The sequence below is a fragment of the Lolium rigidum genome, chromosome 2, assembly GCF_022539505.1.
Source record: "Lolium rigidum isolate FL_2022 chromosome 2, APGP_CSIRO_Lrig_0.1, whole genome shotgun sequence".
NCBI lineage: Eukaryota > Viridiplantae > Streptophyta > Magnoliopsida > Poales > Poaceae > Lolium > Lolium rigidum.
The window spans coordinates 120,344,538-120,359,476 of NC_061509.1; positions in this window are offsets into that span (position 1 = coordinate 120,344,538).

Genomic DNA, 14,939 nt, shown 5'->3' on the forward strand with positions numbered 1-14,939 from the left:
GGTTGCAAACAACTCCAAAGCCTTGTATTGTGACCCGGCCACTGTCTCCTTGTACACGGACCAACGTTGCTCCGAGTTGATCCGCATTGTCTTTCAACGGGTGTGAATTCCAAACCCCACATTATGCCTTCCCTCTAGCTCAACACCATCATTTGGCTCATTCCAATTCAACTCAACCCTCACTTCTGCTACCACCTCCGGAAAGCTAGGGCTAAGGTCAAACACCAAGTCAACCTCTTCCGGGTCCGGCTCTATGTTTCCCTTCAAGAAAGCATCCTTGTCCACATGATGAACATGGACAATTCTTTCCATCCCCCTAGCATAATGGCAACAACACATACACACATGTGTTCATTAGTTACCATAATCAACATAATCTACCCATACAAACTAGCACACTACCATTTCTCCTACCTCAACAAACCTAACATCCAACCAAATCCATCTCAATCATCAAATCAACCAAATCCACATCTAGGGTTTCACATGTAGATTCAACCAAATACACAAAATCAATGGAAGAAAAGAGGGGAAACGGAGGAGATTACCTCAAGGAACGGGTTGGGAACGATCCCCACGGGCAGATCTGACGAAATTGAACAGATTTGAGTAGGGATTTGAGGGGGGGAGAGAGAGAGCCAGACGCCTTGAGCTGAGGGAGGAAGAAACAAAGAAGGAAATGGCTGGGTCGGGCTGGGGCGGGCTCGCGCGGGCAAACATAAGTGGATGTGTGGCGCCCTTGCCACGGGCGCCACACTTTCAAAGTGTGGCGCCGGCGAGAGCGGCGCCACACATCCAGCCACGTCAGACTCGAGCACACCTCAGCGTCGATGGCGCCACGTCGGATGGGAGAGTGGCGCCGGCCTCACAGGCGCCACACAGTGAGGTGTGGCGCCTTGTAAGGGGCGCACACAAAAGGGTCAGATGGGTGAAATAGTTTGCCTGGAGGGTCAGTCTGTGCTATAGTTTCAGAAAAGGGTTATTTTTGTGTAAATCGGCCAAAAGTAACGGAAGAGTGGCACCACAGGGTCCCACCCACATGCTGCCTCCCGTCTCCTTCCTAAGAGCATCTCCAGCAGACGCGCTATATCGCGGCGCGCTAAAACCAAGAATCCGCGCGCGGTAAACAGATATCGCGCGCGCGTGACGCTTTTCCTCCGCCGGACGCGCCATTTTGCGACGCGCGTTGGCGCGGTAAAATAGCACCTCCGCCGGACGCGCCATTTTGCAGCGCGCGGACGCGGCGCAAACAGCAAACACACACAAATATGCATCCAAGAAGATCAAACAATATATAAAAATTCATAAATATATTGTACCATCCAAATACAATACATTGTTCACAGCGTGGAGGAGAACGCGACGGCGGCGCGAAGGGGGCGGCGGAGAAGGACCGCCGGCTGCAACTCGTCGCTGACGGCCGCGCGAGCGACACAGCGCGGCGGAGCGTCCGCCGCTGCCAGGAGGAGGTGCGGGCGACGCGGATCTACGACGCGGCGGCGCGCGAAGCGGGGGCGGCGGCGGAGTCGACCGGCGGCGGCTGGATTTCGCGCCGGCGGTAGGTGGGGAAATGAGGGCGCGGGCGCGGGAGGAAATTTCCAGCCGTTGGCTTTTTCGCGCTTGGACGAGCGATGCCGCGCGCCGCAGCCAACGCGCCGGATATGCCGCTCCGGATTGTGCAAAAAGCCGCGCGCCCTAAAAAATTTACAGCGCCGCGCCGTTTACCGCGCCTGCTGGAGCGCCTGATTCTGTCCCGCGCGCGCTATATCGGACGTTTTTATGCCGCGCGGCCTATATAGCGCGTCTGTTGGAGATGCTCTAAGCCCCTGAAACATAAAAAAACAGAGGACGAGAAACGCCGCTAGGCTTCCTCCGCCACCGCCGTCACCTGCGCGGCTGCGCCTCCGTCGTCTGTGCTCCTCACGACCCGACATCGCCTTCCCCCTTCGTCCGTGCGCCGCCTTCCCGGAAACCCGCCGTTGCGAGCTTCGTTGCCGTCTTACTCTCGGCAAGCTCCGCACCAGCCATGGCCACGCCGGCGCGCTCTGCCCATACCCCGCCATGGCAACGGAGGCCGTCCCCGTCGGTGCGCAGCCGGCACCTCTGCTGCTCGTGATCCTCGGCGCTGACTCCGGTGTTGCCCGTGCTGCACAATTTCATCGTCTCGTCCCAAGCGTTAAAGGAGTTCTTGTTCTCCAGCTCATGCGCTAGAACCAGCGTAAATCCAAATTAGTTGCTTGATTGATGCCACTGATGTAGCCCCTGACGCAAAGGTGTTGATATGTCGAGCTCCATGCATACTAGTATAGTAGTATCCAGATTGAAGGCAAATTAGTTGCTTGTTTCATCCTTTATAGCTGCCTTTTGAATTGCCAAACCCGGTTTTAAATGGTTGGAATTGAGCGAGCACTAGTGGAAAACGGGGCAATAGGCCCGGTCCATTTGGGCCTTTAGACCCGGTTCCCGAACCGGGACCAACTAGGCGGGACTAAAGGGGGTACCCTTTAGTCCCGGTTCAAAGATAAACCGGGCCTAAAGGCCTCGACACGTGGTGCGGCCAGGGAGCTCGCGGTGGAAGGCCTTTGGTCCCGGTTCGTGGTACGAACCGGGCCTAGGTTCCTCTGCCGCGGCAGAGAATTGCTATTTCTCTGCCGCGGCACAGGTTTAGGCTGTAACAGGGCGTTTCTCTGCCACGGCAGAGTTTCAGCAATGCATATATATCATTCAAGAAACCACAAAAAATCGTCATGAATATATATAGACATCGTCAACAGTACACGACATCGTCAACAGTACACGTAATGCATGCATATTTACAATACAACATGTCGTCGGACGGATTTCGTTCCCGTCACGATCCGCCGATAGTGCTCTCCACACGGGGTAAGGACCTCGGTAATAAAGAATCCCACGATTTCCTCTTGAATTGCTTTTATTTGATCCGCTGTTATGAGAGTGTCCCGCAGGCGTGTCATCTATATTTAAAAAAGGAGATCAATATATGAATGGAACTCAATACAATAGATGGTACTAATTAAGATTAATTGTGAAAATTTGTTATCGTACATGAGTGTGGTGTATTTGGGGGTCCCCACCCTTGGGACAGGACATGTCACGCATGAAGGTGCAGACGTAGTATCCACATAAGTTATTCCCTTGTTCCTGCCTCATACACTTTACGAAAAAATACTTCGATCAAACTAATAATCAAGCATCGTATTGAAAGTAAATATCATATATAAAGTTTCACGGACATAGCTATATATATAGTACTACTTACGAGGTAATCTCTAAATGTAAGCTCGGTTTCCATTCACCCGGAACAGTATTGATGAACCGTTTCCAAGCCCTGCCCGGCAAAAAATAATGAGTAAATGAGTAATTGATTAGTTGATGATATCTTCGAATTAGAGCGAGATGAAGATGCCAATACGAAATTGATTGAAACTACCTCCGGAGGATGGCAGCCATGTCCGCCCATTCCGCATATTCTTTACGTTTCGAGTCCATGACGTTTACGACTCCAAGTTGAAGATCAATGATTAGGAGAATAAAGTGGAAACTGCACAAGCATAGCTCAATGATTACGAGAATAAAGTGGAAGGTGCACAAGCATAATGTATGTTATATATAACACTCACTTGAAGTTGTAGGGAAAGAATATATCCTCTTTGTCTGCTTGCTTCTCTAAAAACATTACGATGTTGTCCTCTCGTGTCCTTGGGGTACTTGTCGAACCGTAACTTCATGAGCTGTGTTTGGGTCTATGAACCCCAGCGGTAGGAGCTTGCCTCTTTTGTATTCCAGCTTCTTCATTCTCGCATAATTAAATGTATAGCGTACACAAAGGATAATTGTTAGTGCAAATGAATGAGCTACAAACTTAATTACACAAATAAATCACTTACGAGCAGTAGCAACCGATAACGACTTTGTCGAGGGCGTCCGGATTGAATAAGCTGAAACAGTTCTTCTATCTCAAGGTTTATCTCGTCTTCCCCCCGAAGTAATGCTCATCTCTAAGATACACCGTGAGGTAGCTTTCACTTCTTCGACAGGCTTTCGGGTACCATTCATGCAACCTTCGCATCCGAGTCCCTAGACGCGCGAGCTCGCCGGGTTTGACGAGATCTTTTCCGTATCTATACGTGTTTACCACTTGAGCCGTTGGATAGTAATCTTCGTACTCAACCGATGCTCCTCGAGCTCTAGCCGCCCGTTCGATCATCGATGCCGTCTCCGGATCATGATATGGCTCCACGATGAAGTGGGGTGCGGCCTCGAATGTCCTGCTGTCCAAGCCGGGCGACTTTTTTTGCTTCTTTGCTCGCTCTAGAGGACTGTCCAAGAGAGCGGTCATAATCAGCTCTCAGCTCGAGGTCTCTTCATTCTCGTCTCGGCAAAGTGCTTCACTGTCTGCGCGGTCGAATAAACACCTTCTTCGGCGCAAGAAACGCCTTTTGCTCTTCGGTCCGCTCATGTGGTAACAACTGCTGGAGTACTGTGCCCTCATTGGAGTTGATGATCTCTTCGGAGCTGTAGGAGGTGCCGCGGACAGCTTCCTCTTTTGCTTAAGTGGAGGCGGCGGAGTCTCTCGACGAGGAGGAGGAGGAGGCGGCGGAGTATTTTCACGCGGGCGGACTGGTCATGGATAGGGGAATCATCATCGCGCACGGGAGAATCATCACGCGGAGGAGACTCGGGTGGCGGAGGAGGCGGAGGTGGCATGCTTGTTGGCTTCTCACTCGGAAACACAATGTTCTCCTTCCGCCATTGCACGGTGGTTCTACGGGCTTCTCCCGGTTCTTTGATTTCCCCATCTTCACCTGCGGGGTGCTCAAGCACCAACCCCTCATAAGCTCTCATCACTTCATCCACCATCACAACAAGCAAAGTCGTCTTGGACCGAACGGCAATGGTAAGACCTTGTAGGTAAGAGGATGCCGACCGCCGCCTTGAAGGATAGGTTGAAAACTTTAACATGCAGCTCACAAGGACGGCTCTCGGTGAGATCATCCACGGGGGGTAGCGAGGAGGCTCGACCACCTGGTCATCATCATCATCATTATCCACCTGCCGAGAGGAAGCCACGCTGCTTTTCCGGTGTGGTTGAGATTGCGGCGGGGCGATGGCATTGAGCAATGCGGGATCTACAGCACTGCCCACGAGCCATCCGAGATGTAAGTACTTGGGTTACCATGGTTAATTGGGCTTTCATGGTGCTCATACCCTCCTCTAAGTTAGCCAGGCGGTCTCGTTTCCCTTGCCTTCCTCCTCTCATGGCTTTTATCGGAAATCTCTTCCTTTCCGCAGGAAAGCCATACTTCCACGGAACGGAGCCTTCGTGCCTCGTGTTCGTCCGCCGTGTTCTTTGTTCCCAAGGGCGCGTGTCGGCTCATCGTTCTCTCTTTCGGGCTGGAACAACCCCGCCTCCACGTCCCTATGTGCTCTTTCTAGGGCATCAATGGGAACCTTCGGATGAGCTTTCTTATAGATGCACTTCCCCGTTTCGGATGCAACGTTCCCCCAATCCCGTAGAACCACTCCTTGCACCGTTCGATCCAACCGTGTGTCCCTAATCTGATCCCTTTATCGGTCGAGTTCCGCCTCAGCTGCTTGCCACTTAGGACGGTTAGCCACTGTATCCACCTGGACCCGGAATTTGGTGATATAGCTTCAACGCAACATTTGCCTTATTTATTTCCGACCTTCTCTTAAATTCTTCGACTCCGTGCTTGTACTTCACGAATTCTTCCCGGTGAGTTTTTACCTTCTCATTGTCCGGAGTCTTCTTTATCTTGATAAGGCGGCGCAATCTTTTCTTGTGGCTCTTGAATAGTTCGGCCATCTTCTTCTTGCCAAACTCGCGGAGGGCCTGCTCCATCTTGGCCTTTTCGGCGTCACCCCCTCTTCGGGTACTATGTTGAAATGTGACATGAGCTTGTCCATAATGCTGTTTTTGGCTACATCATCGATATAAAGACCTTGACCTTCTTCCTCTGCAGACAGCACTAGTCCCTTCGGCTTGTGCCATTCTCGAACGGTGATCGGGACGTGGTCCCTAACAAGCACTCCGCATTGAGCTATAAATGCCTTTGCACCTTTCTCTCGGAGCAATCGGTTTACCATCCTTTTCGATGTGGGTGATGTCGTGCCTAACACCGTCATCCAACTTTTGGCCGGGCCTCGCTTCCTCGACTTTACAGAAGAAGTGCTCGATCCGGAGGGCTAAAAAGAAATAATTCATAGTCAGTACAATTTAATTAGTTAATGCATCTAGTCGATCAACAGCGGCTTAATTAGTTTATATACCTCGGTGATAACTACAGTTCGGGAGCCATTATGATGATCTTGTTCCTCACCGGCGCCACTAGGATCTTCTTCCTCAATATTCTCCGCTCCCTCACCGGAGTCATTCAAATAAGTTGCGGTGACATCGTCACCGCCATCATCTGGAATAACGTCGTCGTCGCGATCATCCAGAGTACCGTGGGCTATGAGGTTCTCCATGAAATTTTCTTGAATTTCATCTCTGTCCATGCTTTCTACAACGACATGCAAGCTATACATATATAGGAACCATCATATGATCAAATTAAGGATAATGCAGAAAACTGAAAATGGAGTTACATATGTAGTTCTTAACTAAGGATCGATAATATAGTGCTAAAAGCAGATAGTGCAGTTACATGCATACATAGATCGGGTTCATGTTTATTTAACCCTAATACATATCAATCACTACTACAACCACTCAACCGCGCCGACCGGGTCCTAGAGGGCGCCGACCGGGTCCTGAGCCGCGCTGGGTGTGCCCCCAAAGCCACGGAACAACAACGGGAGCATAGCTAACATGAGATCCCGGCATAACGCTCCATCCGGTCCTATACATGTTGTCTAACGCGTACATGTAACGGCGAACGTGCTCGTCCTCCGCCGCAATGCACTGAGCTACCTCCTCCGGCGGGGCCGGCTCCTCTCGAAACGACCGTGGCCCATAAGACCTCCACCAAAGAATATCCGGGTCGACAACGGGACCCGGATTCCGCACCAAGGTGCGCGACCCGGAAGCTAAGACCTCCCAGTGCCACCCCGGCGGAGCCCAGTCCCGGACCTCCCCCATCTGCTCCATCTCCTCTAGAAGAGTCAGACCACGACGCGGCGGCTGTCGCGGCATCGTAGCTACGAAAACAAATCATATATATATGTACCAACGTTAACATAAATTAAAAAATAACTTCACTATATGTTAGTCGGCGCCGGCACTACCATTTGGGGGGCGCCGGCACTACATACTCTATTTGGGGGGCGCCGGCACTACCGCGTTTCGCTTCGTACGTACTGGCGGGCAATTCGTTACCCCTTGGAAGCTTCCTCTTAATTATTGTCAGCAACTTTCCAAATCCTGAGTCAGTGACACCGTTCTCTGCCTTCCATTGCAACAATTCCAAGTAGGCTGCCTAGCTTTTTATGGCCATCTTCGCAAGTTGGGTATAACAATTTGTTGTGATCTTCTATCATCTTGTCGAAGGCCAACCTTTCCTTTTCGGTTTCACATTCTCTCCTTGCATCAGCAATGGCCCGGCCAAGATCATCATCGAGCAGGCTCATCCGGTGCCTCTTGATCTTCTACTTCATTGTCTTCATTGCCTCTGCAGGTATCATCGTATTCAGGGAAATTGGGATAACCGTCATCATCCTCTTCCTCTTCTTCATTGTCTTCCATCATAACCCCTCTTTCTCCGTGCTTGGTCCAACAATAGTAACTTGGGCATGAAACCGGATCGCAGAAGGTGGCTGTGAATGAGACTCGAGTGAGCGTAATTTACGATATTCTTGCAGTCCACACATGGACAATACATGAAGCCACCATGTTTGTTTGCCTCCGCCACGGCCATAAAATTATCCAGGCCCAGCGATGAACTCGTCAATGTACATCCATTGCCGATTCATCGCATGATATAATTAAGCTGATCAAAACCATTACTGAGAACATCACGATGTATATATACACATGCATTTTATCAATTGCGGATGAAAAGGATAAAGTCGTTAACCTCGATGAAGAAGAAAAAGCAAGTTAAGTGTGGCTTGATTTGTGTAAACTCAAGTGGCAAATCCTCTTAAGCATTTCATCGAACACCTCTTGTGCATGTGAAGAAGAGAGGAAAGCAATACACCCCTCTTGTGAAGATAGTGAAAAAATGGCTAAGTGTGGCTCACACTTGGGCAGGAGCAAGGTTATATAGCCGGAGGGGGCCTTTGGACCCGGTTTGTCATACAAACCGGGGCTAAAGGGTTCCCCGGGCTGACACGGCCTCGCCGCGCCTGCGGGTGAACCCTTTGGACCCGGTTTGTATGACAAACCGGGTCCAAGCGCCGCTACGAGACAGGCGCCGGCGGGTAGGGTCGTCCTGGGCAGAAACGAACCGGGTCCAATGGGGGCATTGGACCCGGTTTGGTTCAGCAGTGGGACATTTGCTTGGGACCAAAGGCCTCTTCTCCACTAGTGGAGGCTCCTTTTTTTTTAGATAAAAGGCTTCACGAGCCCGACTTTAAATTAATAAAGCCCTCAACCGGCTAAGATACAAATGTGCATACAACTCAAACTTGAGCAAGGATAAAAGAAAGACAAAACTCTAGTGAAACTACAAACTCCGGGAGCCGCACGCAAGGCCGAAACAGCAGCAACAGGTCCTGGGTTGCCCCTGCAAACCCAGTGCAAATTTGGTCGATGGGCGGGAATTAACCTGCGCCCCACACCTGCAAGACCTCTGTGGTGAAGGAAGCTGCAGATAGGCACACGGAGCCAAACTCCAACCGGCAACGCCACGAAAGAACCATCTTGCCAAGTAACGAAGAAAAGCCGCATACGGGAGGAGACGCAGGCAACCAATGGAGTGGAGGAATCCCAGGGTCAAAGGTGTGAAGCACCGTGATGCGTGCAATTAACACGTCCGTTGGGAACCCCAAGAGGAAGGTGTGATGCAGACAGTAGCAAGTTTTCCCTCGGAAAGAAACCAAGGTTTATCGAACCAGGAGGAGCCAAGAAGCACGTTGAAGGTTGATGGCGGCGGGATGTAGTGCGGCGCAACACCAGGGATTCCGGCGCCAACGTGGAACCTGCACAACACAACCAAAGTACTTTGCCCCAACGAAACAGATGAGGTTGTCAATCTCACCGGCTTGCCGTAACAAAGGATTAGATGTATAGTGTGGATGGTGATTGTTTGCGGAAAATAGTAAAGAACAAGTATTGCGATAGATTGTATTCGATGTAAAGAATAGGACCGGGGTCCACAGTTCACTAGAGGTGTCTCTCCCATAAGATAAATAGCATGTTGGGTGAACAAATTACGGTCGGGCAATTGACAAATAGAGAGGGCATGACAATGCACATACATGATATGGTAAGTATAGTGAAATTTAATTGGGCATTACGACAAAGTACATAGACCGCTATCCAAGCATGCATCTATGCCTAAAAGTCCACCTTCAGGTTATCATCCGAACCCCTTCCAGTATTAAGTTGCAAACAACGAGACAATTGCATTAAGTATGGTGCGTAATGTAATCAATAACTACATCCTCGGACATAGCATCAATGTTTTATCCCTAGTGGCAACAACACATCCACAACCTTAGAACTTTCCATCACTCGTCCCGCATTTAATGGAGGCATGAACCCACTATCGCGCATAAATACTCCCTCTTGGAGTTAAGAGCAAAAACTTGGCCAGAGCCTCTACTAATAACGGAGAGCATGCAAGATCATAAACAACACATAGGTAATAGATTGATAACCAACATAACATAGTATTCTCTATCCATCGGATCCCGACAAACACAACATATATCATTACAGATAGATGATCTTGATCATGTTAGGCAGCTCACAAGATCCAACAATGAAGCACATAAGGAGAAGACGACCATCTAGCTACTGCTATGGACCCATAGTCCAGGGGTGAACTACTCACTCATCACTCCGGAGGCGACCATGGCGGTGAAGAGTCCTCCGGAAGATGATTCCCCTCTCCGGCGAGGGTGCCGGAGGCGATCTCCAGAATCCCCCGAGATGGGATTGGCGGCGGCGGCGTCTCAGTAAGGTTTTTCGTATCGTGGCTCTCGGTACTGGGGGTTTCGCGACGGAGGCTTTAAGTAGGCGGAAGGGCGGAGTCGGGAGAGTCACGGGGGCCCCACACGCTAGGGCCGCGCGGGCCCCCCTTGGGCCGCGCCGCCCTAGTGTGACGGCGCCCCGTGGCCCCACTTCGTCTCCCCTCCGGTCTTCTGGAAGCTTCGTGTAAACATAAGCCCCTGGGCGTTGATTTCGTCCAATTCCGACAATATTTCCTTTGTAGGATTTCTGAAACCAAAAACAACGAGAAAACAGACAATCGGCTCTTCGGCATCTTGTTAATAGGTTAGTGCGGGAAAATGCATAAATATGACATAAAGTATGCATAAAACATGTAGATATCATCAATAATGTGGCATGGAACATAAGAAATTATCGATACGTCGGAGACGTATCAGCATCCCCAAGCTTAGTTCTGCTCGTCCCGAGCGAGGTAAACGATAACAAAGATAATTTCCGGGTGACATGCCATCATAACCTTGATCATACTATTGTAAGCATATGTAATGAATGCAGCGATCAAAACAATGGTAATGACATGAGTAAACAAATGAATCATAAAGCAAAGACTTTTCATGAATAGTACTTCAAGACAAGCATCAATAAGTCTTGCATAAGAGTTAACTCATAAAGCAATAAATCAAAGTAAAGGTATTGAAGCAACACAAAGGAAGATTAAGTTTCAGCGGTTGCTTTCAACTTATAACATGTATATCTCATGGATAGTGTCAATGTAAAGTAATATAACAAGTGCAATATGCAAGTATGTAGGAATCAATGCACAGTTCACACAAGTGTTTGCTTCTTGAGGTGGAGAGAAATAGGTGAACTGACTCAACATAAAAGTAAAAGAAAGGTCCTTCAAAGAGGAAAGCATCGATTGCTATATTTGTGCTAGAGCTTTTATTTTGAAAACATGAAACAATTTTGTCAACGGTAGTAATAAAGCATATGTATCATGTAAATTATATCTTACAAGTTGCAAGCCTCATGCATAGTATACTAGTAGTGCCCGCACCTTGTCCTAATTAGCTCGAATTAACACAGATTATCATTGCATAACATATGTTTCAACCAAGTGTCACAAAGGGGTACCTCTATGCCGCCTGTACAAGGGTCTAAGGAGAAAGTTCGCATTTGGATTTCTCGCTTTTGATCATTCTTCAACTTAGACACCCATACCGGGACAACATAGACAACAGATAATGGACTCCTCTTTTAATGCTTAAGCATTCAACAACGGATAATATTCTCATAAGAGATTGAGGTTTTATGTCCAAACTGAAACTTCCACCATGATTCATGGCTTTAGTTAGCGGCCCAATGTTCTTCTCTAACAGTATGCATACTCAAACCATTTGATTGTGAAAACCGCCCTTACTTCAGACAAGACGAACATGCATAGCAACTCACATGATATTCAACAAAGAGTAGTTGATGGCGTCCCCAGGAACATGGTTATCGCACAACAAGCAACTTAATAAGAGATAAAGTGCATCAGTACATATTCAATACCACAATAGTTTTTAAGGCTATTTTGTCCCATGAGCTATATATTGCAAAGGAGAATGATGGAAATTTAAAGGTAACACTCAAGCAATTTACTTTGGAATGGCGGAGAAATACCATGTAGTAGGTAGGTATGGTGGACACAAATGGCATAGTGGTTGGCTCAAGGATTTTGTATGCATGAGAAGTATTTCCTCTCGATACAAGGTTTAGGCTAGCAAGGTTGTTTGAAACAAACACAAGGATGAACCGGTGCAGCAAAACTCACATAAAAGACATATTGTAAACATTATAAGACTCTACACCGTCTTCCTTGTTGTTCAAAACTCAATACTAGAAATTATCTAGACTTTAGAGAGACCAAATATGCAAACCAAATTTTAGCAAGCTATATGTATTTCTTCATTAATGGGTGCAAAGTATATGATGCAAGAGCTTAAACATGAGCACAACAATTGCCAAGTATCAAATTATTCAAGACATTTTAGAATTACTACATGTAGCATTTCCCGATTCCAACCATATAACAATTTAACGAAGAAGATTCAACCTTCGCCATGAATACTATGAGTAAAGCCTAAGGACATATTTGTCCATATGCAACAGCGGAGCGTGTCTCTCTCCCACACAATGAATGCTAGGATCCATTTTATTCAAACAAAAATAAAAACAAACCGACGTTCCAAGAAAAGCACATAAGATGTGATGGAATAAAAATATAGTTTCAGGGGAGGAACCTAATAATGTTGTCGATGAAGAAGGGGATGCCTTGGGCATACCCAAGCTTAGACGCTTGAGTCTTCTTAAAATATGCAGGGGTGAACCACCGGGGCATCCCCAAGCTTAGAGCTTTCACTCTCCTTGATCATATTGCATCATTTCCTTCTCTTGATCCTTGAAAACTTCCTCCACACCAAACTCGAAACAACTCATTAGAGGGTTAGTGCACAATAAAAATTTACATGTTCAGAGGTGACATAATCATTCTTAACACTTCTGGACATTGCACAAAGCTACTGGACATTAATGGATCAAAGAAATTCATCCAACATAGCAAAAGAGGCAATGCGAAATAAAAGGCAGAATCTGTCAAAACAGACACTTCGTAAAGACGAATTTTAAAGTGGCACCAGACTTGCTCAAATGAAAATGCCCAAATTGAATGAAAGTTGCGTACATATCTGAGGATCACTCACGTAAATTGGCATAATTTTCTGAGTTACCTACAGAGAATTAGACCCAGATTCGTGACAGCAAAGAAATCTGTTTCTGTGCAGTAATCCAAATCTAGTATGAACCTTACTATCAAAGACTTTACTTGGCACAACAATGCACAAAATTAAGATAAGGAGAGGTTGCTACAGTAGTAAACAACTTCCAAGACTCAAATATAAAATAAAAGTACTATAGTAAAAACATGGGTTGTCTCCCATAAGCGCTTTTCTTTAACGCCTTTCAGCTAGGCGCAGAAAGTGTATATCAAGTGTTATCAAGAGATGAAGCATCAACATCATAATGTGTTCTAATAATATAATCATAAGGTAACTTCATTCTTTTTCTAGGGAAGTGTTCCATACTTTTCTTGAGAGGAAATTGATATTTAATATTACCTTCCTTCATATCAATGATAGCTCCAACAGTTCGAAGAAAAGGTCTTTCCAATATAATGGGACAAGATGCATTGCATTCAATATCCAAGACAACAAAATCAACGGGGACAAGGTTATTGTTAACGGTAATACGAACATTATCAACTCTCCCCAAAGGTTTCTTTTTAGCATTATCAGTGAGATTAACATCCAAATAACAATTTTTCAATGGTGGCAAGTCAAGCATATCATAAATTTTCTTAGGCATAACAGAAATACTTGCACCAAGATCATATAAAGCGTTACAATCAAAGTCATTGACCTTCATCTTAATGATGGGCTCCCAACCATCTTCTAACTTTCTAGGAATATAGGTTTCAAGTTTTAGTTTCTCCTCTCTTGCTTTGATTAGAGCATTTGTAATATGTTTTGTAAAGGCCAAATTTATAGCACTAGCATTGGGACTTTTAGCAAGCTTTTGTAAGAACTTTATAACTTCAGAGATGTGGCAATCATCAAAGTCTAAACCATTATGATCTACAGCAATGGGATCATCATCCCCAATGTTGGAAAAAATTTCAGCAGTTTTATCACAGGCAGTTTTATCAGTTTCCGGCAGTTTTGCAGGCTTTGCATTAGAAGTAGAAACATTGCCAACACCAATTCTTTCACCATTATTAGTAGGAGGTGCAGAAACATGTGGAGCATTAACATTACTAGTGGTGGTAATAGTCCAAACTTTAGCTACATTATTCTCTTTAGCAAGTTTTTCATTTTCTTCTCTATCCCACCTAGCACGCAATTCAGCCATTAATCTTATATTCTCATTAATTATAACTTGGATGGCATTTGCTGTAGTAGCAATCTTATTATCAATGTCCTTATTAGGCATAACTTTCAATTTTAAAAGATCAACATCAGAGGCAAGTCTATCAACCTTAGAAGCAAGAATATCAATTTTATCAAGCTTTTCCTCAACAGATTTGTTAAAAGAAGTTTGTGTACTAATAAATTCTTTAAGCATAGCTTCAAGTCCAGGGGTGTGTTCCTATTATTGTTGTAAGAATTCCCATAAGAATTAACATAACCGTTACCATTATTATAAGGATATGGCCTATAGTTATTACTAGAATTGTTCCGATAAGCATTGTTGTTGAAATTATTATTTCTAATGAAGTTTACATCAACATGTTCTTCTTGAGCAACCAATGAAGCTAATGGAACATTATTAGGATCAACATTAGTCCTATCATTCACAAGCATAGACATAATAGCATCAATCTTATCACTCAAGGAAGAGGTTTCTTCGACAGAATTTACCTTCTTACCTTGTGGAGCTCTTTCCGTGTGCCATTCAGAGTAATTAATCATCATATTATCAAGAAGCTTTGTTGCTTCACCAAGAGTGATGGACATAAATGTACCTCCAGCAGCTGAATCCAATAGGTTCCGCGAAGAAAAGTTCGATCCCGCATAAAAGGTTTGGATGATCATCCAAGTAGTCGATCCATGGGTTGGGCAATTCTTTACCAAAGATTTCATTCTCTCCCATGCTTGAGCAACATGTTCATTATCTAATTGTTTAAAATTCATTATGCTACTCCTCAAAGATATAATTTTAGCGGGAGGATAATATCTACCAATAAAAGCATCCTTACATTTAGTCCATGAATCAATACTATTTCTAGGCAGAGATAGCAACC